The 17,399-nt window shown below is 39.6% G+C and overlaps 1 long non-coding RNA gene across 2 annotated transcripts; it reads right to left on the bottom strand.

Annotated features, from left to right (window-relative positions):
• Nucleotides 1–1,198: 1,198 nt before the first annotated feature.
• On the bottom strand, nucleotides 1,199–13,191 carry LOC101748838. 2 transcript variants are annotated; one of them, XR_005859270.2, is made up of 5 exons: nucleotides 13,126–13,191; nucleotides 11,585–11,712; nucleotides 7,363–7,426; nucleotides 6,320–6,472; nucleotides 1,199–1,316 (listed from the first exon to the last, which is right to left on the bottom strand). It is a non-coding gene; the product is annotated as an uncharacterized LOC101748838 (long non-coding RNA). The 2 variants fall into 2 exon arrangements; XR_212258.4 differs by having other exon boundaries at nucleotides 13,094–13,177.
• Between the last annotated feature and the right edge of the window lie 4,208 nt (nucleotides 13,192–17,399).

Here is a 17,399-nt window from a genome sequence, read left to right as displayed (position 1 = left end):
TGTACAATCAATGAAGTACAAGTAATTTGCTACTTGTTGCACAGTGTTGCCAAATTTTCCCTCTGTAATGTTTTGATCATATATATTTCCATTACATTCTGCACCATCAGTATAAATGGAGCAATAAAATCCAAGAGGCAAGAAAGAACGACAACTTTTCATTATTTTTTTTAAAATGAACTTGGTTCTTGAAAAAACTCATTCCTTAAACTATTTTCTTTAGATTTCTTTTTAAAGTGATGCCTTGTATTCAGCCTTTGTACATACACACTCACTGACAGGGCAGCTGGGAAGAGATTTACAGGTGGATATATTCAGGACTCACTCCCAGGACAGGCTGTTAAACACTAATTCCACACAGGCACCTGAGGAACCATCCTACAAATAATTCTGCCTACAGCCTGGGGCTACACCACATAAGCACCATGAAGGCAAAAGGTCATTAGTTAGTTTCTTGACCTCTCAAAAAATGGCAGTCTATTTTACCTTCCTGTCCAAAGGAAAAACCTGGATACAAAGGTAACCAGGTATCATGGGACATCAGTAGAAGTAAGACATCACCCCTAAATTGCTGTCCTGTTCATGCCATGACCAATCCTGCTGCTAGCATAACTGTCCTGAAAGGCAAAATTTCTTTTAGGGGTGAAGTGGGGAATGGGGAGCCTGTCACAATCTGTAGTGTGAGAAATGTGGCAAAAGGCTTCAAAGCTAACACCAAGACACAAGTGGCCAAAGACTGGAAAGAAAACTAACTCAGTTAAAAGATAAAATTAGGCAAAGAGCACAAGAAACAGGTCAGAACAAAATATACTGGGAGAATATGCCAGTGAAGGAACCAGTTTCATGCAAGCAGAGAGTTTTTGAACCAAGCTCACATCCAAGACCATTGTGTAATGATCACCAGTAAAGTGAATTTTTATTGCACTTCATGCATACTCGTTATCCTCTCTTTTCAACACTCCCCCATCCTCACCTCTTGTCTATCCCTTCTCTTCTAATGTCCAATGACACCTTAACTGCCTACATCACATACACATCTTTATAGCACAGGTAAGAATCTATGAATTTATCTGGAGACATGCCCTAACAGCTCGTGCTACCTGGAGCTCAGACCACAGGGTGAACAGAAAGGCCTCCTGCAAACCTTTCCACATACAGCAACTCTGCAAGGAAAACAAAAATCCTACCATACAACACATTTGATGATTTTGTTGTGTTTATTTGTCCTCCATCTTTTATTTTGCCACCAAGGATTTAATGACAGGTATTGGAACACTTCCAGGCCATCATTTCTTCCTTTCTTTCATAAAAAGTCCCTATACCAAAAGGGAAATGGATAAAGTCAAAATAAAAAACAAATATCTATCTATCTACGGTATTCCTAGTGCTTTAATACTCTTACATTCCTATCTTTAAAGACAAGATTAAAAAGGTCTTAATGGGAGCTGTTAACAGCCAGTAAAAAACAGTTAGCCTGTGCTGCTTTGTGCCCTTCCTTGCCTTATTACATAGACTTGTTTTTTCTTATACCTACCTTTCAACGCAGCAGGGACCAGATTTCCAAAGGGCACAAATCCCATGCAGCAAATGAAAATGAAGCAGCCAAATGGCAGCATCAGATGTGCCACTTACTCTTAATAGGAGGCGTTGGATGCTGAGACTTTCCAAGTCTCTAACAGGAGTAATTTTCATTTCAGTAAGTTTCCATAAGCCTTTGCCTGAGGGTTGCCAGAGGCAATCTGCCCTCTTGTTCAGGCTGCAGCAAGCAGCTTGACCATGCTGCTGAACACTGACGAGCCAAAGTAGAAAACCCAGAAAGAGAGAAAACTAAGAAATTCAAGCATGTTATAATATATATGCATTTTGGAGTCTCAGAAAGAGAAAAAAAGGTTGCAGTCTTGAGATATTTCCGTAGTATTAATATGAGATTTTAACCATCTGAATGCACTTCAAAAATATCGCTGCCACAGATTCTATTAAATATATATTGCAGATAAAACTTCACTTGAGCGTTGCTGCCAGAAAAGCAAATCAAGTGAGGAACCAGTTATGAACCTCACTATTCAGATAGACAATATATCAAAAACACATGTTTATCACATTCTTCGCTTGTTTTTATAGAAATGACTGTGAAGACAGGTGCATGTGACTAATAACTGTGGTTCTGAAGTGGTATTTTCTAAAGTCCTTAACCAGTTCAAAAGCACAAGTCTCAAGGGTATTCAGTTAACTACCTGATACCAACACAGCTTTCTATGGGGAGGTTTTGTGCATTTTACTCTGAATACTCTGCTACTGAGTGCTGCCAGGCAGAGGATCAGAGCAACACCTGCACCTTTGGTGCTCCCAGTGATCATGCGGGCACGTGAAACGAAGCTCTTTAAGGTCAGTGGAACAATCCTGTCTTGCTGTACAGCAAGAACATCAATCAGGTTCCAGATGCTCCATTAGGAGACTTCCCAGGGGATTTAAAAACAACACAATATAGTTCTGAAAATCAAATAGCTAGAATTCCCAGTATTGCATTAGTGCTCTTCAACTGCAGCTCAGCATCCATTTTGACACATAAGAGTTCAGAAAAGGGATCCACATCCCCAAGTGAAACTCTTGCAAGCATTCTAGGATTCAAGTTGAAGCAGATGCACATACATAAGCAGGTCCACAAACCTGCTTCCTATAGAAGTTTTATAGAACCAGGGGAGAAGGAAATTAGCATCCCTTGCCTAGTGTCAGAACTGTTAAAGGAAATCAGACATTAAGAAAATCCCAAGCAGTTAATATGATATCTGCCACAACACTTTCACTTTGATAAGCAGCTCTACTCAGCTTTGTAAGCAGCGCTTAATGAGATCCAGTCCTGCCATAGATCAGAAAACATGGTAGGGCCACCTATATTACATCTGTCAGAGCCATGCAGAAACACACATGTCAGGAAATACCCTGTTATCAAACTGCTGTACTTCACCATGTTGCCTTAGAGAGCCCAGTCTCCTGTTATCCTCAGCTATTTGACCAATGCACCCATTCAGTTGAGTAAAATAAAGAAGTATCTCATTCTCCAGCATCAAATTTAGGGTTTCAGAATGTCTTTTTCCAGCATGATTGGGAGAGAAACCTGTGATCATGCTGAATAGCTTATCCAGACATTTTCACTCTAATTATTTGCTAACCCTTCAGAACAGGTATGTTCTGCATTTTACACAGTAATGATTTCGGAGCCTACCAGTGATACATTTCAAGCAGTTATTTAAGATGTCAACTCCTTCCATAAACAAAAACATTTCTTAAAAATTCTAGCAGCTGGAAAAGGAAAAAATGAAACCAACTGGTCAATTTACCTACTAGTTAAAATTAACTTTGACATTAATAAATAATAGACATGTTATCCAGACCTTTATATGCAGAATTAAGTAGGAAGTAAAGTGAAGGTAATTTATTTAAAAGGAAGTTGCATATATAATAACTTGCTGTCGTTATAGAATAGCAATAAAGTTGCAAATATATTGAACTTCATATAGTGCTGTCCTTAGTGGAAAGCCAGCTTTCCTGCTGTTTAATGTTATATTTGTTGAAGAGTTGACTAGGAGAAGAAAATCCTACCTCAAACACATGAAAAACACAAGTTTAATTCCAGGAAATGACTCACTTATCTAAATCTCTTCAGGAGTTATTATTCCTTTCATCAGATCAGTGAAGACTCACAGACGGCACAAAAGAGAGAACTCTGACAGTCCTGTAACACTAAGCTTTAATGTCAGCCATGTCCCATATGTAGGAGACATCAAATCATAACCCTCTTGAATAGCTGGTGAAATTTCATCTTAATATTTCCTGGGTTTCATAGAATGGTTTGGGTTGAAAGGGACCTCTAGGGTCATCCAGTTCCAACCCCCTGCTATAGGCAGGGACACCTCCCTCTAGACCAGGTTGCTCACAGCCCCATCCAGCCTGGCCTTGAAAGCTTCCAGGGAGGGGGCATCCACAGCCTCACTGGTCAACCTGTTCCAATGTCTCACCACCCTCACAGTAAAGAATTTCTTCCTGATACCTAGTCTAAATCCACCCCCTTCCAGTTTGAAACCATTTCCCCTTATCCCCTCTCCAGTTGAAGAGTTTTTTGATTGCCAGTTGTTCAGAAACAGTCTTCGATCAATATACCTTATATCTGCAGAGATAAACTTGTGGCAGTTCTTGCTCCATCCTTTGAAATTTCTCTTCATCTTTTCCCAGGTACTGTTTCACTCTCCATCTCTCATAATAAGATGACAACCAAGAATCCCTCTACTGTTGATATTTGTGCCAGAGTTGTAATTCTTTAATCCCCTATTTCTAAACTGATAGTAAAATGTGATCCTGATAGCCCAGCTCTATTCCCAGATTTTCTGGTCTGGAACATCATTTATTTTTCATACCCTCATCACATGAGCAAGGTAGCAAGTCAACCAAGTAACAGCAAGTTGTGAGAGTTTGCACTCCCATCTACACAGTAAAAAGAGAAGTTCTAAAGTTTAATAGTCCCAAATGTACAGGCACTGAGATTTGCTGAGGAAGATGACTCCAGGAAGACATACTAAGCCCTAGCCTCAGAAAATAATTTCATCTTCTAAAATCTCAAGTAAATGAACTATTCTTTATAGCATATGTATTGGCAGAGGGAACAAGTAGCACGCCCGTAATCAATCTCTCACATCTGCAATGCCTGCCTTATGATTATCAGCTTAAAACTTGCATGCATTTGTGAGACTTCCTTTGCCTGTGCTCAAGTGCAGTCGCTCTGCCATCACTATACCTAGGCCTGTTCTGGGATGAGCATCTGCACTCAAACATCCTTAGCAAAAGCCACCTGCACCAGCAGAGAGCCATGGCAGCAGGCTGCTACTCTGCCATGATTTAAATGCAACTTCACATAGACTTCCTTCTGCCTGCAAATGCTGAACTAGAGCAGATTTATTTACTAACATGTATTAGATGTTAATATATACTGCACACTCAGCCTTTGCGAAACATCTTGTAGACATGGTAAGTGGTTGTTTTACACAGCTCCAGCTGAATGGCCTATACAGCTCACTCAGTGGCAAAAACACACCATTCCCAGTCTTTTTATGTGCTTTGTAGCATTTGTACCTGTCTCCATTATGTTCACAGTCTTGCCCATGTTGCAGGAGCCTTCCTTTCATATAGCTATTCCTGGAAGGAAATTGCTAGAGGCTCTTATCAGTGTTTATAAATATCTAAAGCATGGAAGGAGCCAGACTCTTTTCAGTTGCATGCAACAAAACAACAAGGGGCAAGGGGCACAAACTGGAACACAGGAATTCCACACAAACATGAGAAAGAACTTTCCTGGGTGACAGAGCACTGGAACGTCTGCCAGGAAAGGTTGTGAAGTCTCCTTCTCTGGACATAATAAGACTCATCTGCATGCTTTCTTCGGTGACTGGCTGCAGGGAACAGCTTTAGCAAAGAGGTGGGCTGGGAGGTCTCCAGATATAACTTTGTTCAGTGGAATTTGTTCTTCCCAGGAAGCTGCTGGGTTGGACTGTGAAGGAAAGTCCTCCCCCCCCCCCCCCCCCATCAGGAATACAGGCAGGGGACAAGTTTATCTCACACTGCACATCTCAATTATCTCTATTTCTTATTCCAATAAAATATCTATAGGAAGTTCTTTTTGTGCACTCTAACAAAAAGGTGCACAGTCTGGCCAACTTTGGGCCCCAAAACAGACAACGTCTGTTCTTTTTCATGTTCCAGGCCATGGCCCCTGCCATTTAGTCTCTTAGAAGTTCTAAATTCCTTTATCTCACTTCATCATTTTCCTGCTCCATATCATCTAAGACCTACTTTTGCGTATGTCTAAGCAGTGCCCTTGATACCTCATTTTAGGAGGAGTGAAATCAGTAAGATGATCGTGTCTGTCCTCCTGCAACACAGGCCCTTGTTTTCAACTCATGGGTTCTCCCTCCTACAACAATTCTACGATCAGGTGCTGCCAGCGACAGATGTTGGTTGAACCAAGGGCCCAGTACCCACTTTTTATTAAGAGGAAGAGTAAGAAGTTTGGACAGTATCTGGAAAGGGATGAGGACAAATTTCAGAGGATGGGACAAGAACTGCTACAAATTTATCTGTGCAGACATGAGGTACATTGGTCAAAGATTGTCTCTGAGCAACAGGCAATTTTCTAATTTGACAACCCTGCCAGGCCCAGCTGCAGAGTAAGTGTCATTAGGAAATATTATGCAAGGCTTTCAGCAAAGAAGCTGCACAGCATGCAACGCACAGCAGCAGCGATACAGAAAGGATAGAAGAGAACTTTCACCTGGACCTCTGTGGCTTCTGGGTATGTCATTATCCTCTTTTCCTTCAGCAAAATAATAAACCTGCTTTCCTTTCATTGTCCCCTTCATCTTGCATCTTTGTTCTCCTCGGGCTACAGCTGTGGCTCAGAATCCTAATGAGAGACAGGAAGACCCTTCCCAGGGCAGACAGATTTAAGTAATTAGAATGGCTGCTCCACATCTCCCTTTTACTTGCTGAGTACTGAGCATATCATATAATGTGCAGGCATTTCCTAGTTTCTGGGAGTTATTAAGTATTAAAATCAATGATCTAGGTCTAATTATTTCTTCATTCAGTTAGGTGAGGTGGAGGGAGATAAAAATCTACTTTATTTTTTTTTAATAATTCTTAATGTTACTTAGGACTGAGAAAGGCTACAAAATGGTAATTACTCCGATTACTGGTTACAATCACGTTATTACACAATTCCATTACAAATCTTTGAATCTCGATCTTGAAATGTCAGCTGGATTTCTTCTTGTACTCTTTCAGAAGACTGATCATCTCCCTCAGCACATCCGAACCCTCTTGTTGTCAATTCACTACAGAATCCATTGTCATACTGATTGTAGAACTGGCTTGAATTATGAGAAAATATTCTTTGCTTCCTCAGCAGGCATTTCCCATACCTTTTCCATGCCCAAACATATTACAAGAAGGAAAAAGAAACACAGGCCAAACTGCTATGCCTAACATAGCACAGTATATTGACCATTGCACTGAAGTTTCAAGCCATATGCTTCCTTGTTCTGTGGTAAACACATTCCCCTGAGCTGAAAAGGAGTATTCCATTGAGCTACAGGAACCCAAGCCTTTGTAGTTCCTTTTCTGTTCTGATGTTTCTATGCCACCAAGATGCAAGTACCTTTGGCAGCAAAGCATCAAACTTTCAGGCCTCAGACACAGCATTTGCAAATGACACAGTATGATGTTCCAAAAACCATTAGCAGGTTCTGGGTAACTCTCCATTTGAGCAGAAGGCAGTGAAAATGGAGGTCAAACTCATCCTTTATATGCCCTCACCTCTTTTTAGTCCACAGGTCTGAAACTTGTCCAAAAGGCAGACAGCTCCACTCTCTGTCCTCAGCTGAGCAGGAAAAAAAATAATCACTGAACTATTTCAGCAAGAGTATACATCTGGAAAATTATTGATCAGAAAACTCATTTTAGAAACACAGAGATTAATTTCTCCTCTCATCTCCCAGGAGAAGGTCACCATACCGCTACTTAGTTTGGATCTTTCTGCAGAAAAAGACAATTTCCATGGTCAAGGGAATCACATTAGGCACCTCCTCGAGCAAATATTTCACCCTTCTAAGAGGTGAATTCTGAAACTCAAGTTAGTTTTCCTTTAATTTTTGTACAAAGCAGTCTTAGAAAACCAACCAACCTAGGACAAGAGCCACTGATTCATCCCTCTCACACACAAGAGACATATTACTCTCTGGTTAGGAACAGACTAGGAAAGAAGCAGACATTTCATGTTGCATCATTTCAACATCCTTGCTTCATCTAGAAGATTTAACGTTGTCAGATCTGTCAAGGTAAGTTTTGATTCTGCACGGAGACCCACCCTTAGGCTCCTTGTCTAAGAGCACACATAAAGTCCACTGTATTTAGAAGTTAACATACTAAAACAATTACTGAGAACCCTCATAAGCTGAAGGACCACATATGCACCTAAACTGCAGAGAGCAGAACGGTCTGTGTCTTGCTTAAGAAGGTCACAACATCACCCACATGATGCTGTACCAGAAGCCTCCAACCTAAACATCCACAGTTACTAACCATAGATATTAGAAAGCACATCCAAAACACCAGGCCAAAAGCCCTACTAACTAAAGAAGGTTGCACTGTAACCGCTACAGTGTCAGCAGAGCCTTGGCGCATCTTGTGGAGGAAAAGATTACTTTGGTGTCACCCACCTGAAGTCACTGAAATTTGCATACAGAGAGATTAACACAGACTATCATCAGCTTTACACAATCCTTGTAGCAAGACGTCCAGAGTGAGCATTTCATATCATACTGCACAAGGATTTTTTTTTTCCCTAAGTTGCTATTTTAAATCCAATTTGGTACTTAAATTCAGATCATAAGTGCATAAAATGTTATGAAAACTTCTGATACAGCTTCCCAACAGCTTCTTGGAGCTTTCTGCTATGAAACTTAGGTTTAGAGAATTCATATCAGACAACTCTGCAAGACACTTCAGAAGAGAGGAGCTGTGACTACAGAGCAGACCACCCAGGTCTCAAGAAACCTCAGTGTCCTCAAGCACTTGTTTCACAGAAAGATACCTTGAAGAGGTAGAACCAGATACCTGGTTCTAGCTGAAACTTGGATCCCTAACCCACTGCAGGCTCCCCTTGACTACAATTCCCACTGCAGCCTGAGCATTGTTCCAAAGGGCTCACAGGTTCAGAGCACTTGAGCAGCCTGAAGACTGACAGGAAAGTAGACGCCTTGGAAAATAAGTAACATTTCTGAGCATCATACTTGTTGTCCAAGTGCCATTTTATTCTAGAATACTTATTTCTGAAACTTTCCAGATCTTTTACCTTAAATATAGATTTGTGTTTTGTTTTGTTTTTTATTAAGACTCATTTTCACAGCAAAATGTTATGGTCCCTTTTGCCTTTTCCTATGATACATCACAAAGGAAAATGTTCCTCTTCTGACCAGTGCTAGGGCCTGACAACATAGCAATTTTAATAGAAACAGGATCTCTTTCATATAAGGATCTCTTTCTCAGCAATTGCTTGAGAACACTGAGCAATTCCAGAAAAAAAAAAAAGGCCTCTTTGTTATGTGAATTTCTAAGAATCCAGCTCACGATTTGGCAACCTCAAATGCATTTCTGATAAAATGGCCATCAGGCAGTCACAAACAAAATGCAAAACACAGTTTGTGCACAGCAACAAGAAAGGCTAAAAGGAACTGAATATATTGGTATTGACAGAACAGCTCACCCATCTTTGTTCTGAGGATGGAAGAACATTTTGTCTATTTTTGACTCACTTATTTTCTAAAGCTGTTAAGCCTTTATTCCACATGCCTGTGGAATCCAAGTATCTGGCTCAAACCAAAGCATCAACATTCCTCTGCTTCAGCTACCTTCTTCAGCCAGAGCCTTTTAACACTGAAATAATTGCAAGATATGGAAATACATTTTCACAGCACTGAGAAAACAATGACTTTCTTGGTTTTCCTTTGTTCAGCATGCACCAAACAGTGTTATATGCACCAAACAGTCTGATAACACCTGAGCAATGTGCCACAGCTGGGCTTTAAGAAGCCTGGTAAAGTCTCAAAATTGCCTCCCTGAGGTAAAACTTGCATGGCCTCTTGTGCAGTCTGAATCCTGCCTTCCACTTACCAGTTACAACTAGTTTGTATTAACTGCCGCTAACACCTCTTGCAACTGAATATCATGGAGACTGACACAAAGTAACTCTGTTCAACTTCTCATCCTGCCCCACTCTTGTCTAAAAGGCTCAATCAGTTGTCTGAGGAAGAAATCCCATTGCTATTAACTCAGTCTATTAATACCAACAGCATGGCATACCATACCCTCATCTTCCAGTTTCTGTCAAGATGTCCACATTTATAGACCTGACCACTTCTAACTAAAATTGGGATATAAAGTTAAGAATTATCTCATCGGTATTTAAAAGAGCCCGAAAAGGTCTCTATGTATATCAGTGTTGCAGACTTTCAGAATGGCTGTTAAAGCTCTCCAACTATCCCACAGCTCTGTTAGTCAGGCTTGCTTGTCTGCTTAGCCATAGGAGGCCAAAGAAAAAGCCAAGAGGTATGCTTCAAATATCTGTTTAAACACTGAAATAACTGATCTCATTTAAAAAAAAAAAACTGTTGATCCTCCAGCAGCTCTAGGGGTAAAGTTTTGGCTTTGTTTGAGTCCTATAGGACTCTCACTTAGCCTGTGGATATCTTAGTTTCTTTTAGAACAATAATGTATTCTCTCCAATAGAGAACATGAAGTGCAGGATTCTCCCAGGAAATCTTTGCTAAGTTTTTCACCTCTTCAGTGGGACTCAGTAGATATATAATAGCAGCCAAAACACAGCTGATTGGCAGTTCTTTGTTTAAGTTGAAAGTTGCTCATTCTTTTCTTTATTGTACAATTCAAATGGTATCAGAAGCTAGTGGAGCTATTGAAATCTGGAGCCACAAAGAGTGAATCAGGCTATTTAATTAGAAAGAATACTGCTATTCATTAAATAAGTACTGTCTCCATTGTAGGCTTAGTATTTCCAGCTCAGTCAAGCTGGATGAAGTTTTCTTCTCAGTCTTTGGAGTTTATTTCCTTTGGTTTCCCACTGAAAAATAATGCATACTGCTGTAATCACCTATCTTCCCCTCCCACCTTTTTTAAAAAGAGGGAAGGTAGATAATAGCTCAAAAATTTGCTCAAACTCACCTGTGGGGAGGTATGTTTAACATTCAAAGCAGTGGTAGACTATATCCACACATATTAATCCCTATGATCTAGCACTTGTGCATCTTTAAACAAGCAGAGAATGCTACATAGCTAAACAAAGCACGAGCCAACTGTTAGGTGAGGTTAATCTTCATGGGTTTGCAGCATTCTGCTCTTTTACTCCCTCCCAGTTCAGGATCCATTGGTTCACAATCTTGTGAGGTGCAAGGATCATGCTTCCTCAAAGCAGTACCTGTAGCTTGTGCCTACAGTGTTTGTTTCTGGTGATTGTATCCCAGCTTGAAGATTCCCTCCCATCACATAACCCCACTGGAACCAGCATCCCCACGTTCTCTCATTAATTAGCAAGACTAACCAGAGTCAGTGCCCATCCATTGCCTCCCTTTCTTGTCTTGGAAAAGGGCCCTTAACCAAGTACCCCAAAGGAGCAGACACTCTCCTCATACATACACACCTCTTTCACTAAAGCACTTCTGAATACTTTTTTTTTTTTTTTTTGCCCTATCCTAGCAAGAGATCATTTGCAAATCAGGCTTTAGTAATACCTTTGTAAACAGATTACAGAAAGCCACTGACTGAATAATGAACATTCTCTGTACAATCCCAAACACACCTCAACGCAAACATATGTTCTTGTAAAAAACTGTACCTCAGCTGATTCTAAAATGCTGCCAGAATCCCTCCTGTTCCATCCAACAACCTGAACCCCTCAGCTCATTCCTCATTTTTCATAAGGCTCCACTCCCCACCTGGCTGATAGGATATATCAAGGCTGCCTCACCTGTGGAAAAAGAGCAGCCTTACCAGCAGCAGTAGTACAGTGCGTAACATAGATTCAGTTATGTCAACACTCCTTGGTGAGGGGATTCCCAGGTGTGTTATGTGCTTTCCTCCAAGACTGTTTCTCATCTATGTGGTACAAAAGACTACATTAATGAGGGGAGTAAGAACAGTATTTGAATTCCACCCATCTCTAATCAACTAAGAAGTATGCTTCTGAAGCCTTTCAAGTTTCTTTTCACTTTGAGAGCTGTTTTTATTGAAACAAAATCAGACATGTCTCCTAGGCAACAGAAGCAAACAAAAGAGGAAATACTAAGGAATCAATACAAGTAATAAGAACTACAGTCAGTAGGCAGCTCCCATACAAAAGTAGACATGGTGCATATGCTGAAGACATTTAATTTACCTTCAGAACCACTTTCAGTTTATTGAATAGGATTTTAGCACAACTCTCATTCAAGACAGTAGAAAAGGCATGATTAAAACCTCAATGTGTGATATTTCTCTAGTAATTTTTCAATAAAACGCTATTCCGGTATCTTCAGAATCCTAAACTATTTGAGGCAATGAATAATTTATTCTCTTGTCCATAACTAGTGAAGCAGAGCCTTGATGCTTCTAGTCGCAGTTATTTCTAATAGTTACTCCTAATGGCAAGAAATGGCCAGGAAAAAATGCAAATGTACACCAGCTAAGTAAAGAGAGTATCAGAAGTGCATTTGTATTACTTGATTATCAACATTATTTGTGACAACTAACTGGTACATCAAATTAGCAAAGAATAAAATACTCTGTGATGCATTTTAAGAAGCTAATCTACAGCTAGTAGTTCTCTTCTGAGAACAATGCAAACCAAGAAGCTGTTACTGAACACAACCACTATGGCATTTTTCCAGTTACTGTGTAATTAAATCGTCCATTTACCAAGTGCTTCCGGAGTCCATCACATGTATGGCAATACGTAGGACCAAATTTTATTCAGTACTATTAGAGTAGCCTTCAACTGGCTACGTGGGAAGCATACGATTTATATGCACATATTTGAAATCACTTCTGACAACCTTATATATTTCCTATACCTTCTGTGTGCACAAATGCCCCAGTACACTGGTGTGTATCTGCTTCAAGTCTGGCTGGGTTTCTGAAGTTTCATTCTAGAAGAACTCTGGTGTATAACACAGACATTGAGCAGCCAGGTTGCATCTGAACAGAGCTGCTTGCCGACTGAAGTGCACAATCAGGAAGTGGAAATTGTAAAAGTTGGGCAGATGGTCTTTTTCCCTCAAGGAAGACAAAAACAAACCAGAAAACCCCAACAACTTATGCTCATAAAGAAGTCGGGTACATTCCCCTTTAACTATCCAGTGGTTCCTGAAGAAATTTGAGGAGCCAATCTGATTATCATTATTTTCTGCCTGCCTGTTCTACGTTCTGCAAATCTTTCTCTGAAACATTTGTGTTTTGACAATGGAAGCATTTGCATGCAAACAGTATGTTTGCAACTTACTAATTTGTCTGCTCCTGCTGTTCATTCCTCACCTGAAGTTATAATGTGCTCTCCTTAACATTATAATCAGCTACACAGCAACCCATGCTGATGTCACAAACAAAGGCTTATGACTTCAGCTGAGAGATCAGAGGGAACAGAAGGGCTCACATAAAGTGAGATACTGTCTGCATGCAAATGCATCCATTTAAGAGGAAAAAAAAAACAGAAGAGTCATTAATTACCAAGAGATATTTCAGCTGAACTACATTCTTGTGGAATATTTTTCAGACTCTACAAAGCATTCAGTTAATCTTAAAAATAATTTCAAAAACCACAAACTGGTTCCAAATTACCCGTTATCAGTTGGTACAGATCACTGGATTCCAGCCCACCTGCAATCTGCAACAAATTGTGGTTTGCCTTTTGCTTACTGTATGAGGAGGCTGTTGATTCATTATATCTGTTTTTATCAGCCAATCTCAGTTTCACTTCTGCTCTTTATCTGAAATCTCTCATGCTCAAAGGCTGCTATATGCCAGGGAGCTGCACTAGTGCTTGGCATCAACTGTTATTAAATAAGGTAGTTGAACAGCAGATGGGCATTAGAGACCCTGCTCATACAGAAGGTGCCAGTTGAACTTCAGTGCCACTAAGAAAGAAAATGATCTGCAGAGAAGTTAGTGGTCAGGCTTCTACTGTCACTGGTTTCACTCAAAAGCAAGTAGCATGAAAGAGCGCCTATCCACTTGGGGATGCAACTCTCCTTCCTCAGATAGGAGATTCTCTGCATTAGAATCTGGTCCATGCTGTCAGCTTGTACTTTAAGGCTAATTGGAAAAATCTTTAAACAACTGAAGCCACAGTTTAATAGCAGTTCTGAGATACAGAGGGATTTCTTTATACTGTTCTCGAGACTCTCCAGTCTAGCAACTAGATGGGCATCTATTTATTGGAAAGCTGCTAATTCTTAAAACCACTCTTGACTTAAGCTGAAATAAGGCATTATTTCACTCATTGTTTACTGAAATCCTGCCCAAGCAAAAAAAAACACAAAAATTGAGATTGAGAACGGATGTGAGCAACAGGAACTAGATACTCATGGCAAGGGTCTCTTGAAAAACCTAATCCAAGACCAAGAAGGTACCTAAGGTGCAGACTTCCCTCATGTAACCTTCTGTACCTCATTAAACAAGCTTGTTTTCAACCCATTATAAATTCACTTAAGAGAGTCTAGCACTTAGAAAGAGCAAACAAACAAAAATCTCACGGTCTGCCTGTGCTCATCTCATTCCATTGATTGAAGAACCACTGAATGACTGGTCTTCTGGCTTCAGGGTCTCAATTAGGTGCATAAGTTCAGTGGATAAATTCAGACCTAAGGCTACTTGTGATATTTCACATATATATATATATATTTTACACGTCATAGAAAAATGACGTGTTTTTTATTCTCCATTAAAGAGCCCTAAAGCATAAAATCCCAGTTTATGTAAACTTTACAAAATATTGTTTTGAAGTGTGACTTTTTTTATATAAGCTTTTCTATTACCTTTATAATTTCATTTCATATAGATGCCTGTTGCCTAGATTTTCTCTTCTGATACAGAACTGGAATATCTAATTTTTTTTAACTGAAAAAATACCAGTATTAAGTTATACTTAATATCCTACTTAAGGAACGATCACTAATAACTGCAAAATTTATTTTTTAATATGAAGATTTTCCCAAAATTCACCATGAGGAAAAAAAAAAGTATTCCCACTGGTTAAGTCAGCATGGAAGTCTTTCTCTTCGTACTGGATAGACCCAGGTTGATTACTGAATTGTCTTTCTCGCTGCATAACTTCACTGACCAATTACTGTGTACACTTCAGATTAAGCTGGGGACTCCAACTCATAGATTATTTTTAAAAGTTTGCTGGCTGATAGACTACTACTATCTAATAATCCCAAACCTTAGACTGCTGAGAATGACAAGATTTTTTATAGCTTCCCATCTGGGAGAAAACTCTCAATTTCCTTTCAAGTGATACGTAAAGAAGTTAGGCTGGTAGGCAGTAGAGCTAATCATGTTTTCTAATGGAAAACTTACCCTTGAAAAATATCACCTTGCTACAATAATGGCAGTGTTCTAAAACTTCAGTCTTACTGTGGAACTAAAGGGAAGCATTAATGGGAAGCATTAATTAATCACTACTCTCTCCTAAATCCACCTCACCTATGTTGTAGGAAGTGAGAGGGATGAAGAGACAAGAATTAAACAAAAATTTCTTTGTTAAACAAATTGGGAGCACTTCATCCAAGTGTGATAATTTTAAGCTTAAGTGCAGAAAAAAGGATATGAAAATACATACTTGTTGAACCAAGCCTACACACTGTCCTTTAGAGAGAGTAATGCTTGAGGGAGAATGTCTTCTTTTCCTTGAGTCACCATTCAGGTACATTCTTGCTCAGATGGGATGGTAGAGGTATGTTTATGTGTTTGACTTCATCACCTTAAGGTTCTTCTACAATAAACTGTTAGTCCTGCACTTCGTAGTCTTTCAAACAAAGGAAAAACTGAACAACCAATGGATGAAATACTTCCCCTGGACAAACAGAAGCAGCAGCAGCCCCCTCATCCTTCTCTATACCTATACTACTGGGAAATACGTGCAGCACATTTCAGCAATGGACTCGATCTGTCATATAAAATCATTTTTACTATAGCTAGGTAGTTGTTTTTCCTCTTATTTAATTAGCAGTGTCCACACCAGTAACTGGGACAAAACTTAACACAAAGTTCTCTATATTCCCACAGAAAATGTTTTTAGCTATTGAATTCCACACTTCCTATCAAAATACAGCAGTATATACCAGCAGCTTCAGCAAAGATTGATGGTCCACTGGAAACAATTGCTGACAGCTTCACTCATAGCAATTCACACTATTATAGGTAGTGCTGAAAATGCAGGGCATTGGAACAAGGTTGAGCTAGATGATGAGATCTTTAAGCCTGTTGAAATATGTAAGTAGTAAAGGGGTCAGAAGATCTTTCATAGCAAGCAATTAACTACAAGCCTGATTTTAAACCTTACTTAGAGGTAGAATCTGTAATATCCTATAAACCTTTGAAGTCATAATTGAACTTGAGGTTCAGGTTGAGTATTAGGAAGAATTTCTTCTCTGAAAGAGTGGTGAGGCACTTGAGCAGGCTGCCTAGTCACCATCCCTGGAGGTGTTTAAGGGTAGATGTAGTACTTAAGAACATGCTTTAGCAGGCAATATTGGTCGTAGTTAGATGGTTGGACATGGTAATTTACAGGTCTTTTCCAACCTCAGTGATTCCAAGAAATGTTGTTTCTACTCTCTTACATCTTTTCGATGCTTGCAATTAGCCTGAATTATAAGGAAGTGTGAATTTAAAGCACAGCACCTGTTGCTGAAGTAATCTGTTGAAAGCAAATTGCTTAAACCTCACTGAAGAGGAGTATTGGTATTTCAGAGTTTCCATACAGATACTTATTCAGAAAGACTCAATGCCCATAAAACAAAGCAGGTGGCTGCTTCTGTACTGCTGTCTCTACTGTGTACTATTCTTTCTTCTTTAGGAAAATTCAATATGGACAAAGTAGTAAAAGCTGTGAAATCATTTAGGTTATACATCCAGTCTTGGTCGCAAATCATAACTATTTCCATTAAAAATTAAAAGATTTTTTTCTTCAAGTACATCAAATATGCAAGTGCTTAGCACCTTCAGTTCTTTGCACACACCTAATTTTTTATTTACTATTTCAGAAAATCCATGAAATCTATACTGCCTCTCCTTGTTAACTGAAGCAATTGATAGGACTGTGGGCTCTGGCCAAGGTTTGCCAGAGAACTATATCTTCAGCACACCCTGAACCAATAGCACATCACTCTCAAGATAGCAATTCAGGTCCTAACCACATAAAACCAAATGTGCACTGCAGCTTAACTGTAAAGGAAATACTACACAAAGTATTCAGACATTCTTGTCCAAGGTCTAACAGGCTACAGTCCATCTTGTAGGTGGTCTTGTGATACAGTCCTAATAGCAGTGAAGTAACTCAACACCCTTTCTCATGTCACAAGAAGCATCCAGACAAAAATGATTAACTTCCCTAGTTCAGTGTCATCACTCAGTCTGTCAGCTGACCAAACATATAGGCTACTAATACATAGATATCAGGACATGGTAACAGGGAACCTCAGTCTAAGCACAGAGAGATGTTGTGCTGCAATTCACATTTTCAGTTTCCGTACACTTGGGTTGCAAGTATTTCTGATCTTAACATCCCACAAATAATTTCTAGTGTAGTA

The sequence above is a fragment of the Gallus gallus genome, chromosome 4 (genome assembly GCF_016699485.2).
Source record: "Gallus gallus isolate bGalGal1 chromosome 4, bGalGal1.mat.broiler.GRCg7b, whole genome shotgun sequence".
NCBI lineage: Eukaryota > Metazoa > Chordata > Aves > Galliformes > Phasianidae > Gallus > Gallus gallus.
This window is presented reverse-complemented; position numbering and strand designations above follow the sequence as displayed.